Genomic DNA, 19,897 nt, shown 5'->3' on the forward strand with positions numbered 1-19,897 from the left:
GTGTTTTAATGACTATTTTCCTGCATTTTGAATAGTTACAAGATATTTCATTGTATACAGTACACTTACAATTTTCATTATCTTTCAATAGTTGTACACAAGAGATGCCATTTAACAAAGCAGTCTATGAATATAATAGATCTTGATCACAGTGTCACTCCCTTCAACATTCTCACTCCTCTTCCACCCACCCCTTCCCTTACTTTTCTTAATTTTGTAGTATATACAGTGAATTTTTGACTGTATTCTTCTCTGCTTTATTCATCTCCCCCCCATCCCGGTTTGGGTCTTTACCTCCCCCATGCTCCCCTGACCCGTGGGAGAGACAGGAAAGGCACGCTCCAACCAGATGAGCCAAGCAAGGAAAGGGTCAACAGACCGCCTGCACCTAGCCCTCCCTCACCGGAGGACAATCAGATGGCCTGGGAGTCAAGTCAGAGCAAGATCTCGTTTACTGGGGAAGTACGTGCCACTAATATAAGGCACAAGAGCCAATCAGATCGGCAGGAAGGGGAGGGGTGTGCACTTATCTAGGGACTGTAAGGGGAGGGATGAGCTATCCATCAAGGGTGGAAGAGCCGGGGTGTCACAGCCCACAGAACCGCCTCCGGGTTATAACCAAAGACACTTGTAGAAGCAGCTCGTTGTTGTTAGGCACTGCCATCTTAGCCACACGTGGCCCCAAGACTGAGAAAGAGGCGGGGCCAGCTAGTTGACTTCCAGGTGTGCCCCACCTCCCCTTTGCAAGTACCAATTTCCTGGTGCTTATTATATTGGGCTTTGACTTTCTAAAAAATATTCACTATTTAAGCTCTCCATAGAATCTACTATAATTTATGTAGCAAATGTTCTGTTTATTATGTCTTATGCTCTAGTATAGAATATTTTTGTATCCTATGTTGTGGACTTGTGTTACCTGATGTACTTGTCAATGAATGAGAAACAATAAACTCAGAAAATGAATTGCCAGTTGGTATGATTGACTCATTGTCACTGCTTGTCCTCCATGTTTACCTAGTTGCCATTCACAACTACCTTTCTCATCTAGCCTGGCAGGCATTTGTATGTTCAAAGTTTCCTCTTGAATTTCTTAGTGCTAACAGTTTTTATTTAATGTTAGTACTAATAATAGAAAGTTCCTTGTGCTGCCTAGATGGTATTGTCATGCATATGGGTAGAAGAAGGCTAATTTATTTCTTGACAATATGCTGAAATATAGGTTTCATCATTTATTTCATGTTACACTACTCTCTCCCCTTGAAAACCATTTGATTCATTTTCACAATTTGTTATTTAGGTTTTTGTAAATCCATTGCCCTTCTTCCAATTCTGTCTATTTCAATCATCCATCCTCAGTATTGGCAGAATTATATTCTTCACAGAATATTCTATTTTTCACTCCCTTTAAAGCCCTGTTAGATTTACATTTTTAATAGGAGAATTTCAATTTTTATTCTCTTTATAAACTTTAAATCCCTTCCCAATACCTTTTCACTCTTCTCTCCTGAACATTTATTCTATTATTCCACTTTAATTAAAGTTTACCTTTCTGCAATTATGCTTTGCTCTTTCACCTCTATTACTTTCTATATGCTTCCCCCTTTGCCTGCAGAGTGATTCCATAGTTTCTTACATGGAATAATCTTGATCATGATCAAAGTTTTAGTTCAAATACTCCTCCAGTAAGAGTTACTTCAACTTGTTCTTTCTGCCCATATTGCTCAGAGTGAGCTCACTCCCTTCTGGTAATCCCCATAACTGAGTCTGACCATAGTACCTGTGAATGCCATGTTTGTTGCTCAGATTTCACTTGAGGACAGGGAACTTGTTTCCCTAGCTACTGAGAATGCTGCCACTGACAACTCTTAGCTTCATCCTTCATTGATAATTTCTCTGGTCCAGAAGGAGCTACCTCACTCAAAATTATATACTCATCAATCACCAAACTTCATTCAATGACTTGTCAATATGTATCTCTTGGTCCAGATTAGGACCACTCTGAAGGGCAATGTCAGTTGCAGAGCACCTTGTGGAATCAGCTGAATATATAGTTGAAACTGTATGGCAAACCAGGCCTTTCCTGAGTCAACCTTCTCTTTCTTTCCTTCCTCTATGTTGATCCATGCGATACCTGGGCACTTACTTACCAGATAACTTATATTTCCAGAGTCTATATGCAATGAAAATGTCCTATAACATGACCATGTGCTCAATGCCCATGTTATAACTTAGGTTATAATTGATTTTCATGTCTTCTTAACTGTTATCTTCATTAGAATGCTGGCATGCTACTCATTTTTGTTTGCTAAACATTTGTCACAGTAGTTCACTAAGCAATTCTCACATGAATAAATGGGTGGATATTCTTTCATTCTGACTAGCTGGATAAGAAAATAAATCTTATCCATTTTCCTTATCATATCTATAAACTTATATGCTATTATTAACTTGCAAAATTTCTTTACCCTTAAAACTATTTTATAGCAAGCAGTGTCTACAATACATCACAATGATATCCTTTCTCCTGAAGTATAATTACTTCAGCAACCTTGAATTTCTTTTGTAAGATTAAAGTAAATGGATTGAATAGGAGTAAAATTTCAAAATCTATAAGAACAAAGAAATCAATTTTCCTAGAATAAAATCTGCAAGTGATTAAGTGATTTTTCCTGAGGTTAAGCTTTTGATTTTTTTTCAGAAGAGAAGGTGTTTGTGTAAGCTAGTTATATAGGTGACTTGAATTACTTATAAAGGCTTATTCTTTAAGTTATAAATTCTCATCAGAACTTTCTAAAGGGCCACAAACAGGCTTATTCTGCACTTGAAAGGACCTTTATATTTATTCACACTCAATGCACATTCTTGACATTGACAGAGATCATACTTAAAATATTAAATTATCCAGGCACTGGTGGCTCACACCTGCAATCCTAGCTACCAGAAGGCTGGGATCTGAGGATCAATGTTCAAAGTGAGCCTAGGCAGGAAAATCAATGATTCTCTTATCTCCAATTAGCCACCAGAAAACCAGAAGTGGCACTGTGGCTCAAAGTGGTAGAGCACTAGGCATGAGCTCAGGACAGTAACAAGCCATGAGTTTAAGCTTCATGACCACCACCACCGTCAACTAAATTCAGGCTATAGTCAAGCAACTCCCAATGACCCAAAATGTAGAGGAATTCACACTCAACATTGAGTCAAAATTTTATATAGCATGAAATTTCCTTTAGGGAAAAAAGTCAAATGGGTAAAATTTGTATCTTAAGCCCACCTCTACTCTTTGTCACCAATTATGCTAGTAACTACAGGTTTTAGCTTAATTCCACTTAAAACATGGGGGCTTAGCTGGGATATTAATTTTTTAAACTGATTAATTAAAGAAGACAATCATCTCATTTGGGCTCTTTTCTAAGCATCTCCTATGTATTCTAATACATCTCCTATGTATTTAGCTGGACCACAACTGGAAGTGTCCAAGATAAGACTCAAACTATTTCTTGTCTCTTCATTCCTTCTCTACCCCTTTTCTTCTCTTCTTACAGAAAATAGTGAACTAAAGGAGACTTAGTATAACAGTTTTTGTTTGTCCAAACTTTGTTTAGGATGTGACTTCTTTAAACTAGAGAACACTAACTCCAGCCTGGATATGATTGATTGGAATTTCCGTTTCCTGATTTCTGTTTCTATTTTTGAATTATCCCCTTCTATAAAGGCTGGAACTTGAAATTTACATTTCCCAGACTCCCTGGAGGGAAGGTTTTTGAATATGAACTAGCTCCTTTCCATTAAATTAATTCATGGGGATTTACAAAGTAGACTTCATGCATGGGCCAAATTCAAGTGGCTGATTCTGTTGGGCTACAGAAGTTGTAAAGCCAAGAGAGTATCTAAGAAAGAGTGTAGCATAAAAATCAGAGCTTAAAAAATGAAGTAACCAACTTTGGAAATATCCAGAGAGAGCGTCTTAATTCTTGGATAACATTTGTGGTATGTTTTCTAAACCCAAGAGTTTTCAGTAATGGTTTGTGATTCTTGCTACTTCAGGCCTTCCAGTGATTTTATACAACCTAAGTCCCTGACTTAAATCCAATTTAAAATATAACCAGAATGATTTGTGTTTTCTGCTAGGAATCCTGACTTATACAAACACATATTATAAATACTTCATGACAGCATCCCCCCCCACCACCGCTGTTGTCTTTGAAGTTTAGAGGGTAAATCTTACACCAATGAGTTATTTACACTGAAAAACTGCAAACACCTAGTTATAAATCACCAGTATTGCCAGAGATGGTATTAAATAGTGCCTTTCTCTAAATCATGAGCTAAAAAGTGTTTTTGCATCAAACTTTCAGTGCTAAAGCCTGTTCATAGAAGAGTTTCCTGTGATTCTTTTAATCTTCATTTAATTTCTGATATCAAATTTTGCCAACCTTAACTGAGATGAGTGAATAAATAAGCTTTAAGGGTCAAAGAACATAGGTCAGAAGACTGGCCTCAAATGTATAGCTAGCATCTAACTACCTGAATAACATCAGGCCAATCCATTCCTCATTCTGAGACTGTTTTTGATCTGCAAAGGACACTGATAATCTCTGAACATGAGGCACACAGAACTGATAGTGAGATCATTGGCTGAGTTAGCATCTGAATTTTACCCTTGAAGTTCTCAGAACATTTGCATAATTGATTTTCAGTCCTGTTCATGTGCCCATAGACACTCGAGTGAAGCAATTGTTTCCACTTGACCTTCTGAGGCTTTATGTTTGAGTCACATTTCTTTGTGGTTTGAATATAGTACAGATGTAAGTGTGCTTTGGAGCATCTAATGAAACCTGTATGAAATCAGGGCCTTATACTTGGTGCTTCATCATTTGAGCTATGTCCCAGCCCTTTCTTACTTTATTTTATTCTATTTTTTTGCCTTAGGTCTCATATTCTTGCTTAGAATTGAACTCAGACCACAATCCTCCTTACCATACCTCCCATGTAGCTGGGATTTAAGATAATGAACCATATGTTCAGCTTGTTATTTGAGATGGGGTCTTGCTAACATTTAGCCTGAGAAAGCTTTGAACCTCTACCTTCTCTATCTTCTCCTCCTAAATACAGTATTTGGGATTACAGATATGTGCTAATATGCTTAGCCCAGAAGAAAGGTTCTGGTGTGAATGTACCAATAAATTTCCATTATGCCAGAGTATAAGGTGGCTCACTGACTTTAGGTCAGTTACTTAACATTTTTCTGATTTAGTTTGCAATACTTTCTTTGAAGATTTCTCCTAATGGTCCTGTGGTATAGAGAATTACAATCATGTTGTCTCTGTGTTTTCTTTTGGGAGAAGTAAAAATCAGGCAGTTTATAACTTGTCAAATGTTACCAAGTGAGTCAGTAGCAGAATGGGATTTGAAACTCCAATGCCTGTGTCCCTGATCAGTTATTATTTTTGTTCTACTCAGACAATTGTACCATTTCCCTATTTATTGTTTAGTCTGTCATTTCTTACTTCAATATTCAATTAAATTCTTCAGTATTATATCTCCCTTCTCCCATACTAATTACTTGTTTGTTCACATCATAATTTTATCATGGAAATTAGGCAATGACTCATCTAATATCAGAATTATGGGTTAAATTATTTCCTTATACCTATGTAGCTTTTATCTGTTTGATTTTACTTAGTAGAAGCAGATGTGAGAAGATGCAATCTTTGATAAAAAGGTAAATGACTAAAGTACATTAATCAAGCTAAATGATCAATCCTCTACTGTAGAGAATTATATGCATTTTATAGATATTTAGTAATATTTTATGGTGTGATTTGTCTGTACATTTATTGCAGCCAGAGATTGTGGCTTCTAACAGAAGATGGAATATGGTATATTGCCTCTGTCATTTATAAGCCACATGACATTGGACAACAATTTGTTCTTTTATCCTGATATTCCTCTTTTATAGAACAGTAATCCTATTTACTGAAGTAAGGAAGTCAGGACTGGCTGGCACCATCTTGGCCACATGGTAAATTGTAGAGTCTGGCATCTTGTCTTCATGGTGGAGGAAGGAAAGTCTCAACTCCAGGTGATGGTTGTGCCAGAATTCCTAGAGGAAGGGAGGTCTCACCCTTAGGTGATGGGTGTGTCTGAACCCCTGGAGACAGGGGTGGGCACTTGACCTGTAGGTTACTGAACCTGCCAGTCCAGTGTTTGGGACTGGGAGCTTCCTCTGACCCTGCCCCATGACCTGACCCTATTTAGGCACAGAGCAGCTCATGTGCCATTACGCCATGCCACATGTCTCCATGTTGGCATCCTGTATACTGTCTCTTGGCAAGTCTCCAGTCACCATGGCGTCCCAGTTCAGCTCTTCATTGGAACTGAATTAGTTATTTTGTATTGTTTTTGTTTGTTCTTTCCTCTCTGGCATGTTTCCTAATGATGTTAAGTGTGTTTATGGGTGCAGGCCTTTGTAACAATTGGCCACTTGCAGACTACTAATGGTCTAATAAAGTCTCCAAGATTCCATCCTTCAAAATGTGGCTTGTCTGATAATTTATATTATAACATTTATCTCATAGAACGTAATGAAACTCAGCTAAGGACATGTATGTTAAGTGTATTTTCTTGACTGCCATGTAGACAATTAGCAAACACCAGTGTTCATTAGTCTCATCTTCTAATTTCTTGGATAGACTCAGTCTGTCAGTATGAAACTTATTACTTATGATAGTGGTCAACAAATATTGTTCTTTGGAAGAGTTTTGCATAAAAATCAAAGGAAACCTTATATTAACGTTCTTTAGCAAAACTAATTTTCTTGCAAAAAAGTGTAATTATCATGCAAGTAAATTTTAAGTGTTCAAATAATCATTTTTACTAACTTGAAGATGCTAAATGTCTCTTAAGGGGGGGCATATATATATATATGTTTAATTTGACCTTCATTTAATAATATCAAGAAGGGATATTTCAAAATTGTTTAGAGAGAGAACTGTGAGATGTAAATGGGGCATTTTATAATATACCAAGAGAGCTCCAGTTAGTCAAACAGAAACCACACTAGGAAATCAACAGAAACAATTTAATTTAAAGAATTGGATATATAGTTGTGGAAGGTTTTAGAGAACAGAAAAATGCCAGATAACTCAAAGATAATTTCAGGAAACATCTATACATAAAATATAAAAGTAAACAGATTTGATTAATTGGAAAAGCTAACAGCAAAGACCTTAGAAAAGGGACTGGCAGAGTGGGTAATTAGGCTGGGATCACTACTTAACTAATTTTGTTACCTTAGGAGCTCAGAAGAGTTATCCTGTGTAGCTGGAGCTCAGGCCTCTACAGAGGTAAAAACCACCTGTATACTTTGAGTATTCTCAATTAGACACAGTAAGTATAGTTTTAGGAATGCAAAGGAAAAATAAATTACAAAAAAACTGCTGATACTGAGGAATGAGAAGCACAGTTTTCCCCTCTCTTACTTTTTAATCTCTCTCTGGTATGTTCTCATTAGTTGAAACTGATTTACCAGCAAAGGAATAAGGGAAATATAGTTTTCAGTGTTCTAGCATCATAGAATATGCAAGGTTTGAAGCTGAGAGACAAAAGAGATAAATCACTGCTAGGCATAGTAAAAATTAGTAAGCATACTCTTTCTTTTAGGTTTTTTGATAATATTTTTGGATTTCATACAAATCCATCAGTGTATGTTGTGTTCTTTCTTTGAATTCTGGATTTTAATAAAAGCAGGAATGGTTGTATCATGGTTTTGTTTCCCAGAAAACCCTATCTACATTGGCTACTTTTTCTTTTCCTTCTTGAGTTAGGAATATTGCTTCAGTAGTGCTCTGAACATGGATGAACAGATTGGTCTTTCTTTGCAAAGCATGTGCTTTATAAAGCCCAGTAAAAAGTAGAACATCTGCAGATGGGCATCTTGAAACTCCCAGAGAGCTTGTTCAACAAGCAAACCTCCATGTGAGAAGAAAAGTTCTTAGATTTCTAGGAATCTTGTTTATTTACTGAATCAGAGAAGTAGTGAGGCATTTATGTACTGCTTTTGAGATCTCTGTAATAGGACCTTAGGATATTTACTTGACATCTACTATGTGGATTAATCGAGTCTTCTTTGAGCAGCTAGAGTGGCTAGAATATGAAATTATTTCTACTGTGCAACGCTAGAAAATGAAGCTTTCAATGTTGTACTTATTCCAGAGAATACTTGTGTTTGAATTTCAGCAAGAATTAAAACTGAGGGGGCTGGGGATATGGCCTAGTGGCAAGAGTGCCTGCTTCATATACATGAGGCCCTGGGTTCGATTCCCCAGCACCACATAATACAGAAAATGGCCAGAAGTGGCGCTGTGGCTCAAGTGGCAGAGTGCTAGCCTTGAGCAGGAAGAAGCCAGGGACAGTGCTCAGGCCCAGAGTCCAAGCCCCAGGACTGCCCCCCAAAAAAAAAAAGTAACACAAGAATTAAAACTGAAAGAGTTTAGTACACTCCTTTTCTTTTCTTTTTCTACAGCAGAAGGCTGAAACTAAATAAGGAAGCTTTAGAAAAAGAAAGCATCAGCTGGGAATATGGCCTAGTGGCAAGAGTGCTTGCCTCATATACAGGAAGCCCTGGGTTCGATTCCCCAGCACCACATATATAGGAAAGGGCTAGAAGTGGCGCTGTGGCTCAAGTGGTAGAGTGCTAGCCTTGAGCAAAAAGAAGCCAGGGACAGTGCTCAGGCCCTGAGTCCAAGGCCCAGGACAGGCAAAAAAAAAAAAAAGAAAGGAAAGAAAAAGAAAGCATCAGACAGGACATAGTTCTAACATGATTACCAATAGCAGTTATTTGATACTTTGGTAACTGTACCTGTGAATAAATTCATGGGTTTGTCTTATTATTTCTACAAGAGAAATTATGCATTTTTATCACACTTTCACTGAACAAGAAGATAATAAAAGTACTTATAATTGCCATACTTAAGTAGATATGTAGGTATCTGAATAGGTGTATCCTAAGTGCATTGGATAATCGACCATATCAATATATATAGGGAAGACGATTTACACATTATACAATATTACTGCCTTTTCTTGTAGTCTATTATTATGAAAGACTCAGGCAGGCATAAGAGCTAAGTCATTCAGTTCTTAAATGTTAAAATTCTAGACCAACAACTAAAACCTGATGTTAACCTGGTATCCAAAATAGTCTTGATAGTTTGAATATAAGATTTAATTAATATCAGTTTTGCTTGGCTATACAAAGAAAAAAAGAGACGAGAGATGAACATTTGCCAAAACAATAATAACAATCGATTCCAGCAATAGGACGGGTCTTACAATAAAGCCAGTTTACGTGGGCTTTGTTATCATCCTGGTTTCTAAGCCAAGGGAGCGAACTATAGTACTTTATAACTCTTCATGCTAAGTATCTGGTGAGCAAGTTTTTCCTTCTGGTGAGCACAATATTCTATTTAATACATTTACATTTTCTTCCATTTTAAGAATCTTTTTTTTTTCAATTTGAAAACTATTTGCATTAGCCAGGTGTTGGTGGCGCATGCGAGGATCACAGTTCAAAGCCAACAAAGGCAGAAAATTCCCCATAAGAGTCTTATCTCCAATTAACCACCAAAAAACCCCACAAAAGTACTTTAAGTGGTAAAGCTCTAGCGTTGGGCACAAAGAGGCTCAGAGGCTGGGTCCAGGCCCTGAGTTCAAACCCCTCGTGACAAAAAAATTGCATTAGTACTAAAAGTGTGACATTTCCATACATGAGTACAATGTATCCCAATCAAACTCATTTCCTCCATCTTTTCCATTCCTTTTTAAATCAATTTAAACTCGTGTCTTTGTTGTATTTTCATATATCATGGAATGTGATTTGACCATATTCACCTTCATTCACATTCTCCTTTGGCTCTACCTCTTCCTGCTGGTATCCTCCCTCCAACAGAGCCTGTTTCACTTTCCTGAAATTTAGGTTTAATTTTTTTCTATTTTTTATTAATTATACCAAGAGGCTTTACCATAGCATTTCACATATGCATGTATTATAATTTAGTTAGATTAGTCTCCTTTATTGATCTCTCTTTCTCCACCTCTTTCTATAGTTTAACAAGTTTCAGTGAGTTTCCTTATGCTATCTTCATATAGATGCAAGGTATACTTATTCACCATCTATCATTATCTTTCTTTCTACTTCCTCCCCATCTTCCAATCCCAAACAATTCTGCAGTTATAAGCATGCTCTCTATATAGATTTATGTATATATGTGTACATATATGTATACATGTGTATATGTGTATCTTTTAGGTGCAGATTCTACAAATGAGTGAAAAATGTGTGATATATGGGTTTGGGAGCTTGGCTTATTTCACTCAATAGGATGATTTTCAGTTCTATCCATTTCCCTACAACTGATATAATTTTATTTTTCTTTATGGCTGAGTAATGTTCTCTGGTGTATATATACCATATTTTCTTTATCCATTCATCAGTTGCTTGGTATCTCAGCTGATTACACAGGTTGTCTCTAGTGAACAGAGCTACAATAAACATTACTAGGTATCTGTCTTGTATATTAATTTATAGTCCTTCGTGTGTAAGAGTGGTATGGTAGGTCCATAAAATAGATTTGTTTTTAGTTTTTTTGAAGAGCCTCCACATTGATCTCCATAGTGATTGCACTAACTTACATTTGTACCAATAGTTTGAGATTTTCTCTTTCCCCATAACCTTACTAGCAAATATTGGTTTTCTTAATGATTGTCATTCTGACTAGGATAAAATGAAACCCTTAAAATAGTTTTGATTTGTATTTCTTCTATGGGTAAAGATGTTAAACATATTTTCGTGTATTTATTTGCCGTTTGCATTTCTTCTGCAAATAGTTGAATTTGTTATTCTATTTATTATTTGGGCTATTTTTTCTTTTCCTGTGTAATATTTTGAGCTGTTTGTATATCTTATGTATAGATCCTTTATCCATTGGATAGTCAATGATTTTTTTTCTTCAATTCTGTGGCCTATGTCTTGGTTCTTTTTTTTTTTTTTTTGCCAGTCCTGGGCCTTGGACTCAGGGCCTGAGCACTGTCCCTGGCTTCTTTTCGCTCAAGGCAAGCACTCTGCCATTTGAGCCACAGCACCACTTCTGGCCATTTTCTATATATGTGGTGCTGGGGAATCGAACCCAGGGCTTCATGTATAGGAGGCAAGCGCTATTGCCACTAGGCCATATTCCCAGCCCCTATGTCTTGGTTCTTGTAATTGCTTTTTTTCCTGTGCAAAATCTATTTAATTTGATGTGGTGTTTATTTGTCAGTTATTGCTTTTATTCCCTAGACATTTGAGGCTTTACTCAGAAAACCATTACTTATTCTTGTATCTTCCAGAATATGTCTTAGTTTCAAGCTTGCTGATCATATGTTAAGAGCTTCAGATTTGGAGTTGATTTTTGTACAATGAATTTTTACTACATTCCAGAATAAGTAATGGTTTTCTGAGTAAAGTACCCCTCATGAACCTTGAATTATTTTAAATGCCTACCGCCCCATTTTATTTACAAGAATTTATTTGTGAAGTTACATCTGATTTTCTTTCCTTCATCAACAATAATATCCGAGGTAATAACTCTTGTTTTCTAAGTATTGACTGTGCAAAGTACTATACTCAGTGCTTTGCTTGCATTTTCTCATTGGGTTATCATAATAACTAGATATTAAGATGAGTTAACCAAGTTTGACATAAATGGGAAATTTTTATGAGCTCAACTGGCTAGTCAGTGGTGGAGTCAGAGATTAAATCAGGTTCATCTCACTCCACAGAAATAGCTCTGCCTCTAGTTTAGTTTAGAAAGAGTCATGCCCTGGATTTTGGATGATAAAGGAAGATGATAAAACTTGAGGATAAAGGAGGCCTAATCTAATATGGTGATGAAGTATTTCACTTTTCTGGGCCTTTTCTTTCTTATTTTTTTATCAGCTTTCAAAGGCAATTCTTATTCACTATTTTGATGACTATAAATAAGTGTTTCCACTATGGAAAAGAAAGTTAGCACAGTACATTTTCATGACTGGGGAATAGATTTTCAGAAGGGTAAAAACTTAGGAAAAAAACTTGAATGTTGGAATTCGGTTCTTTATATAAAGTCCCTTGTAAAAACAAAACAGAATTTAAAAACAAACTGAAAAGGAAGGGACAGGGAAATTTTTTTTTAAAAAAAAAGAGAAAGAAAAAGAAAAGAAGGGATGGAAGAAATATTAACTCATTGCTTCTCGATTTCTCTTCCGCCTTGTCTCCAGCCTCCTTCACAGAAAGAGCTTCCAACTTTTCAGCCACTTTTTCAGCATTATCATTTTTGCCTGGTCCTGCTTTCTTTTCTCTCTCTTCAATTTCTTTCCTGCATTCTTCAAACTTTGGTTTGAATTTTTGTGCATTCTCGGCACTTAGGAAGCGGATGGCGAGCAGCTGGGGCTTTGGGCACTCGTCAGTGAAGTCAGCATGAGTGTTCCAGACCCAGGCGCGGTCACTGCCAGCATTCGGTTTGGGCTCCATCATTGGTGTGATGTAGTGGTTGGCGCGTATCTTCAGGGTCTTGTCCCTCCTCATGAGGAGGCTGATGGACCCTTTCTCCTTGTGCTTCAGGAGCTTGACATCACCAGTGCCTCGCTCCTGGGAGGTCATTCTCTGAAGCAAATCGAAACAGCTTGGCCCGCATTTTAAAAAGTTCCTCTTCATCTTCCTCCAGCGTTTGAATTTCTTGTTCAGGAAGAGAAACTATTGGTTCAAACTGGGGGGCATGGTTGGACTCGTCTGCATTCTTGGTAGAGGTATCATGATCCACATGACTTTCCTTGGTAGCCGCCATGGGGGCGCGGCGGCGGCATCTCCGTTGTCTTGGTCGTCTCTGACTCCGCGGCCTCTAGGAGATTAATCGTAGCTCCTTTTCCTTCTCATCTGGCCTGCTTTCTTATTTGTGTCTCTGGGTTGGTTGAATAGAATTTGAATGTCTTTTTTCTGTGGAAGTGAGAAATAAACTAGAATTGTCTCTTGGAAAACAATTATTTCTAGGGGGAAATTTCAATTTTAATTTTCCCAGTTCTTAAGGCAAGAGGTAATAACAGATAAACCAATTTGATCTGACATGAGTTTGAGGAATGGATATCGAATTGTAAATGAAAAAGCTAGAGTTATCTCTCTGTGAGGTCAATTAGTTTAAGAGGTTTGATTTTTTAAACTGAATCTTAGAGGATATCAAATAGGATTGAGAATTTTTCACTGGAACTGAAAAGCTGAAAAAAAAACAAATTGCTTGCATATTAACTATTAACTAAAGATATGTCAGAAACCTGTATAAGTAAAAGAGTCAATGCCTGGGAATAGGCTTACAGGGAGCTTTTACAGAGTTGGTAGAGTATTGAGTGCTGGTCATACTAATATTTAAACGTCACAAAATTAATGAGCTGTTCATTGATAAGGTGAACACATTTTTGTGTGTTTATGTTGTATGTGAAAAAATTTGCTAAAAGTGTACCATAAAATTAAAGTTACCAACAACTCCAATCAAGTGTGTTCACAGGAAATAAGAGAAGATGAAGTATTTGAGAATGTTACTGAGAAATTTATTATGATAGAAAATTGTCAACCAAAAAGAAAATTCTAACTTTTCATGACCATCCAATATTAAAACATACTCTGTATCCTCTGTGTCCTCTCTAGATTTTTATTGTACTAATTGAGAGACTAAAAATTTTCATCAAGATCACTTCAGTCTGAAGCTTTTGGCAGAGAAACTCAATTATAAATGTGAAATAGCAAAACTAATTTACACTAATATATTCTAGACCCTGAACAGTTCCTCCCCAGAACATCTTTGTTCTAAATAAGGCCATTGGGAAAATCAATGGAGAAAAACAGAAAGAAATCTTACATGGTGAGATATGAAACATCAGGAAGGGAGATATTTGATGCCCAACGTATTTTCAGATACTCGCATATTCTACTTTGTCAGAGATTAATCTTTTCTATGCTTTTGAAAAATCTTTTAAAATTACACACCATAGGTCATGTTATAAATATTTATATGCAAGTTTAACATTATCAGGTGTAAATACTTGAGCAAATAAAAGGCAATCAACTATGATCATTACCAATACTATATTGACTAGAATGTACAATAAATTATATATTATTTCAATAAATTTCCTACTAGACAAAGTGGTGTACACCTTTAATGCCAGTACTTGGGAAAATGAAGTAGGAGTATTGAAAGTTTAAAGATAACTTGGGTAATTTAGCATAAGCCTGTAACAAACAATTCCTGTATTGTCCTTAAATGTCCCAGTTATTAGAGCGTATCATGAATACAATGTTAAACTTAGTCTCACATAGTGGAGTACTAGACTGACCAAATAATTATTTTAATATGAACCTGATCAATGCTGTAAATAAAAATTGACTACTCAATTTTCTTGAAATAGTGCATAAATGTTGCCAAAATATATTTAAATAGAGCATTTAGCATTATAAATTTAGGATCTAATTTTCTAAATAAAATTAGAAATAAAAGTGACGCACAACCAGGCTTTACTTCCATTGACACTCAATATTTTTATTCCCTTTCTGTATGTAAGGGAAATGAGTTAATATTTTCTGCTAATATAGAACACCTATTACTATTCAGCTGATGCACTGAATAAAATGTTTTCTCTCTTGTTTACCTTGATTTTTTCCCCATGAAAGTTGTGTTGCCATATTTGCAAGATATTTAGCAGGACCATTTGTATATGTGTGTGTCATCCTGGGGTTTGGATCATTTGTTTTTAATTGACAAAGAAATCATGATTCAGTACAGATCAATAGTAATTTTGCCAATTAATTCATTAAATCTTTAAAAGTACCAGTGTTACTTTTGAATAATGGCCACTCATTTTGGCTTTAGGTTTACTTCCCATTTTGATGTCATGCATGTTTGAAATTGCTTAGACACAAATAGGGATTTGTACTGTTTTGTTTCTGATGTGATAAAAAAAAAGCACAATCCTTAAAAATATATTGAATCCATATAATTCCCAAATAATGTTATATATTCAGACCCAAGATTCCCTGTTTCACTGGTCTGTGGCTTTAGGTGGATGCTAATCAATCATCTGGTTTCATCCATCAATGAAAAGGTAGATCCTGTAGGGCTATGTCATCCCTAAGAGCCTCATTTTCTTGTCCAGCACAAGACAAAAATGCTCTTCCTTGTCACATTCAGTATAATATTGCAAGAGTTATAGAGTTGTTAGACAAGATAAAGAAATAAAAGGTATCCAAATTGGAAAGGTGGAAGTAAAATTTTCTGTTTTCAAAAAAAATCTGAAGACATTTGAGAAAATTTGAAATACTTCTGTATGAAATGTTAGAACTGATAAATCCAGTAAGGTGACAAGATAAAAGAATCAACATACATACATCATTAGCATTTTTTCATCCCCAGCAAATTTTCTAAAATGAAAGCAAGGAAACAAATCCATGTACAATAGCATTAAAACTGATAAGTGATTTAAGAGTATTTAATGGAGGAGGTGAATGTTCCGTATAGTGAAACCTTAAAATATTGATGAAAGGAGACACAAATAAGTGGAGATATATCCCTATGTACACTGATTAGAAGAATTAACATTTTGACATTATCCCTACCATCCCCCAAACAACCATAGATTCACAAAATTTGTATCAAAATTTTGATGTGGGCTGGGGATATAGCCTAGTGGCAAGAGTGCCTGCCTCGGATACACGAGGCCCTAGGTTTGATTCCCCAGCACCACATATACAGAAAAAAAAAAAAAAAACGGCCAGAAGCGGCGCTGTGGCTCAAGTGGCAGAGTGCTAGCCTTGAGCGGGAAGAAGCCAGGGACAGTGCTCAGGCCCTGAGTCCAAGGCCCAGGACTGGCCAAAAAAAAAAAAAAATTTTTTTTTGATGTATTTTCACAAATACAGATAAAAGAAACCTGAAATTCATATTGAACTACAATAGTCCTTGAAGAGCCAAAACAATAAGAAAGAAGAACAAACTTATGTAAACAGCCACATAGATCAACGGAACAGAACAGAGTGTCCAGAGCTAAACCCACACATTTACAGTCAATTGATGCCTGACACTTGTACCAAGAATATACAATGGAAAACAGATGGTTATTTAATAAAAGGTATTTGAAAAATTGGATATCCATGGACACAAAGAATAAAACTGAAGCCTTCTACCATACACAGCAAATCCACTCAAGATATAAAAAATACTTAAATATAAGACCTGAAGCTCGAAAAGTCCTCAAAGAAAATCTATGGGACAAGTTCTTTGATATTGGCTTTGGTCATGATTTTTTTTGAAATTTACCGAATGCACATATTACAATAGCAAAGGTAAATAAGTGGGTCAATATAACTGAAAAGCTTCTGTACACCAAAGAAAACAAAAGAATAAGGAGACAAGCTATTAAATGAAAAAAAAGTTTGAAAACATGACAATATGCTCTGAGGATAATGTGTATTGTATGTAATGATCTCAAATAATAATATTAAGGTAAATAAACAGGTTTAAAAATAAGCAAATGACCAGAATAGACATTTTTAAAACAAATACAAATAGCCAAAAGATAAATAAAAAAAATTCAACATTATTAATCATTAACAGGAAGTAAATTAAATGCCAGTGAAATAAAACCCCATGGTTCTTAAATGGCTATTATGTATTTTTTAAAAAATGATTAACAATGCCCAGAAATGGTGACTCATTCCTGTAGTCCCAACTACTCAGGAAGTGAAGTTCAGAAGACCGTGATTTGATGCCATCTAAAACAAAAGTTAGCTAGATCCCAATCCACTGAACAAAGCTGTATGGTTGTAATATAACCTACATTTCATAATATATAGATAATCTCTCCTTTTAAGAAAATGAACCGAGGCTGGTGCCAGTGGCTCACAGTGGTTGGCAGCCAGCTCACACAGGAAAAGTCCAAGAAACATCATTTCCAAAATAACTAACAAAAAACTGGGCTGGAGATATGAGTGGTAGCAATCCAGTTGAGCAAGCACAGGCCCTGAGTTCAGAACCCAGTACCAGCAAAAAAGATTAACTTGTAGGATATTGTGTCCCATGAAGAAAGCCACACCCAGAGAAAATTTGAATTATCTCACGTAAAGATCTGGAAGAATGGAATGGCAATTCTAGGAATTGAAGCAATAAAATAGGTATATGCTGTTTAAAAAGTACCGAATTTCAATCATAAAGGATGAATGAATTCTAGAGATTTAATTTACAACAATGGGACCGTAGTAGTTGACAATAGATTATCATACACTTGAAATTTCCTAAAAAGATATGTTAAGTGTTTTCACACACTCATATACATGCAAATGTATACAAGGAAAAGGAACTGATAAATGTGATATGGAATGGCTACACGTGCAGAAAATGGAAACTAAATCCTATATATCACCCTATACCAGAATCAATTCCAAATGAACCGAAGACCTCAATATAAAACCAGGTGCCATGAAAATATTATGGGAAGGAAAGGGGGAAACAATAGGGCTTCAATTGAAGGGTTTCTGCATAAGCAAAGGGCAAAGCTAGCAAGATAAATAGAAAGGCCGCAGAATAGGAGGAGATTTTTACTAGCTACACATCTGATAAGGGCCTCGTATCTAAAATATACTTAGAGCCCCCCCCCCAATTAAACCACCAAAAAACAAATCCTCAAAATAATCATCAACCCAATTAAGAAATGGGCAAAAGACTTAAAGAGAGACTTCTCTGAAGAACTAAGAATGGCCAATAGAAACATGAAGTGTTTAACATCTCTGGCCATAAAAAGTACAAATCAAAACAACATCGAGATTCCACCTCACCCCTGTTAGAATGGCCATTATCAAGAAAATGAACAATAACAGATGCTGGTGGGGATGTGGCCAAAAGGGCCACTGTTGGTGGGAATGTAAACTTGTTCAACCACTCAGAAAGCAGTATGGAGATTCCTCAAAAGCCTAAGCACAGAGCTCCCCTTTGACCGAGCAATCCCACTCCTGGGCGTTTACCCAAATGATCACAAATAAGGCCACATGAAAGCAACCAGCACATCCATGTTTATTGCAGCATTGTTTACTATAGCTATGATATGGAACCATCCCAGATGGCCCTCAGTGAATGAATGCATCAAAATGGTATATATACAAAATGGTATTCCATGTTTCCATACAAAATAATAACAGTGTACCATTTGTAAGGAAATGGAAAAACAGAAAATTTTATTAAGCAAAGTAAACTAGACCTCCCCCAAAACATAGGCTACATGCTTTCCCTCATTTGCAATAACTAGAATATGTCTATAAATCTACAAGTTAATCCAATGGATAGTAAATGACAAATAATGACACCTGGACAAGATTAATTAAACAGCACTCTAAGCATTGCACAGTGAAAACAAAGGGGGATATTCTTCGGAGAGGATCAGCTGTGTGCATATGACCATATAGAATGATTCTCATTAAAATGAACTCCAAGAAATGGAAATAAGATGTATTTTGTTATTTTGCTTTTTTTTTTTTACTTCCTTTGTTGCTGTTTTTGTTCTTTATTGCCAAAGTGAAATACAGAGGGGTTACAGTTTCATATGTAAGGCAAGTACATTACTTATCCAACTTGTGACCTCCTCCCTCATTTTCCCCCCATCTCCCCCCTCCTCATTCCCCATGAGTAGAACAGTTGGTTTACACCAATTGATTTTGTAAGTATCGCTATTGCAATGGTTTGGCTTTTTATCCTTTGTCTCTCATTATTTGATGTTTTTGACTTCTGCATCTGTTGTTTTTATGTATGCTTATCTGTTATAGGGAGGGTAAGGGGGACTACAGAAATGGTGTTATCAAGAGTGAACAAGTGCAGCAGTGATACTTACTAGACACTATGTTGAAAATGAACTGTACAACTTGGGGGGAGTGGGGCTGGGAGGAAAAATGTGAGAAATGGAGGCAGGCAGCATTGTTCAAAAAGAAATGTACTCATTATCTGACTTACATAACTGTAACCCCTCTGCACATCATCTTCACAATAAAAAAGAAATGTCATGTTGTACATCTTGAACATTTTTATTGTCAAATATGCCTCAATGAATCTGTAAACAGCAAAATACTAAAACACATTTGATATACATAAAAATGAATGTTGTTCAGTGAGAAATACTTAGATAATGTGCAAATACCAAGAACTGAAGAGGTTGATTGATCAGAGCAGAATCTTCAAACTCATTGAGAACATTATGGGGAGGAATTTTTCCTTGAACTTGGAAGGATGATCTGAATAACCCATTCTTCTATTACTGTAACTAACTTAACAATTCACATATAATTTTAAGGTATCAACTATATCCAAGTCATGGTACTAGTTCGATTCCAGAGATATAAAGTTAAAGTAGATGTGATTATTGGCCTCAAGATGTTTATTTTCCTTTAAAAATATAGTATAATATGATATATTATATTCTGGTTGTATAGAGCTATCTTATTTGATATTGTTTGAAATTTATTGGCTGCATAATCCATCATTAGGTTTTCACTAAAAAGTGAGACTTGAGAGAACTATCAAGACTATAAGTCCATGACAGTGTGTATGATAGCCAATTTCTATGGTCTTTCCAGTCAAAGCATGTGTTGAGATTTTTAATAATATTTGTCTAATCAAATGTATTTCTGTAGACCAAGAGTTCTCAGCCCTGAATGCATACTGGAATCATGTAGTCAGATTTACTAGGTACTTATATCTTGGTCCCACCCACAGAGTTTCTGAGTGATAACTGTAGGGCAATTCTAAAATTCTGCCAAAGTTCAGGAATGTTGCTCAGGTCCCAATCTGAAATGGTA

General features: G+C 36.0%; 1 pseudogene; it reads right to left on the reverse strand.

The window, feature by feature from the left end:
* Positions 1-12,046: 12,046 nt before the first annotated feature.
* Positions 12,047-12,929, reverse strand: LOC125343229 (annotated as a pseudogene).
* Positions 12,930-19,897: the final 6,968 nt, after the last annotated feature.

Source organism: Perognathus longimembris, chromosome 28, assembly GCF_023159225.1.
Source record: "Perognathus longimembris pacificus isolate PPM17 chromosome 28, ASM2315922v1, whole genome shotgun sequence".
Classification (NCBI taxonomy): domain Eukaryota; kingdom Metazoa; phylum Chordata; class Mammalia; order Rodentia; family Heteromyidae; genus Perognathus; species Perognathus longimembris.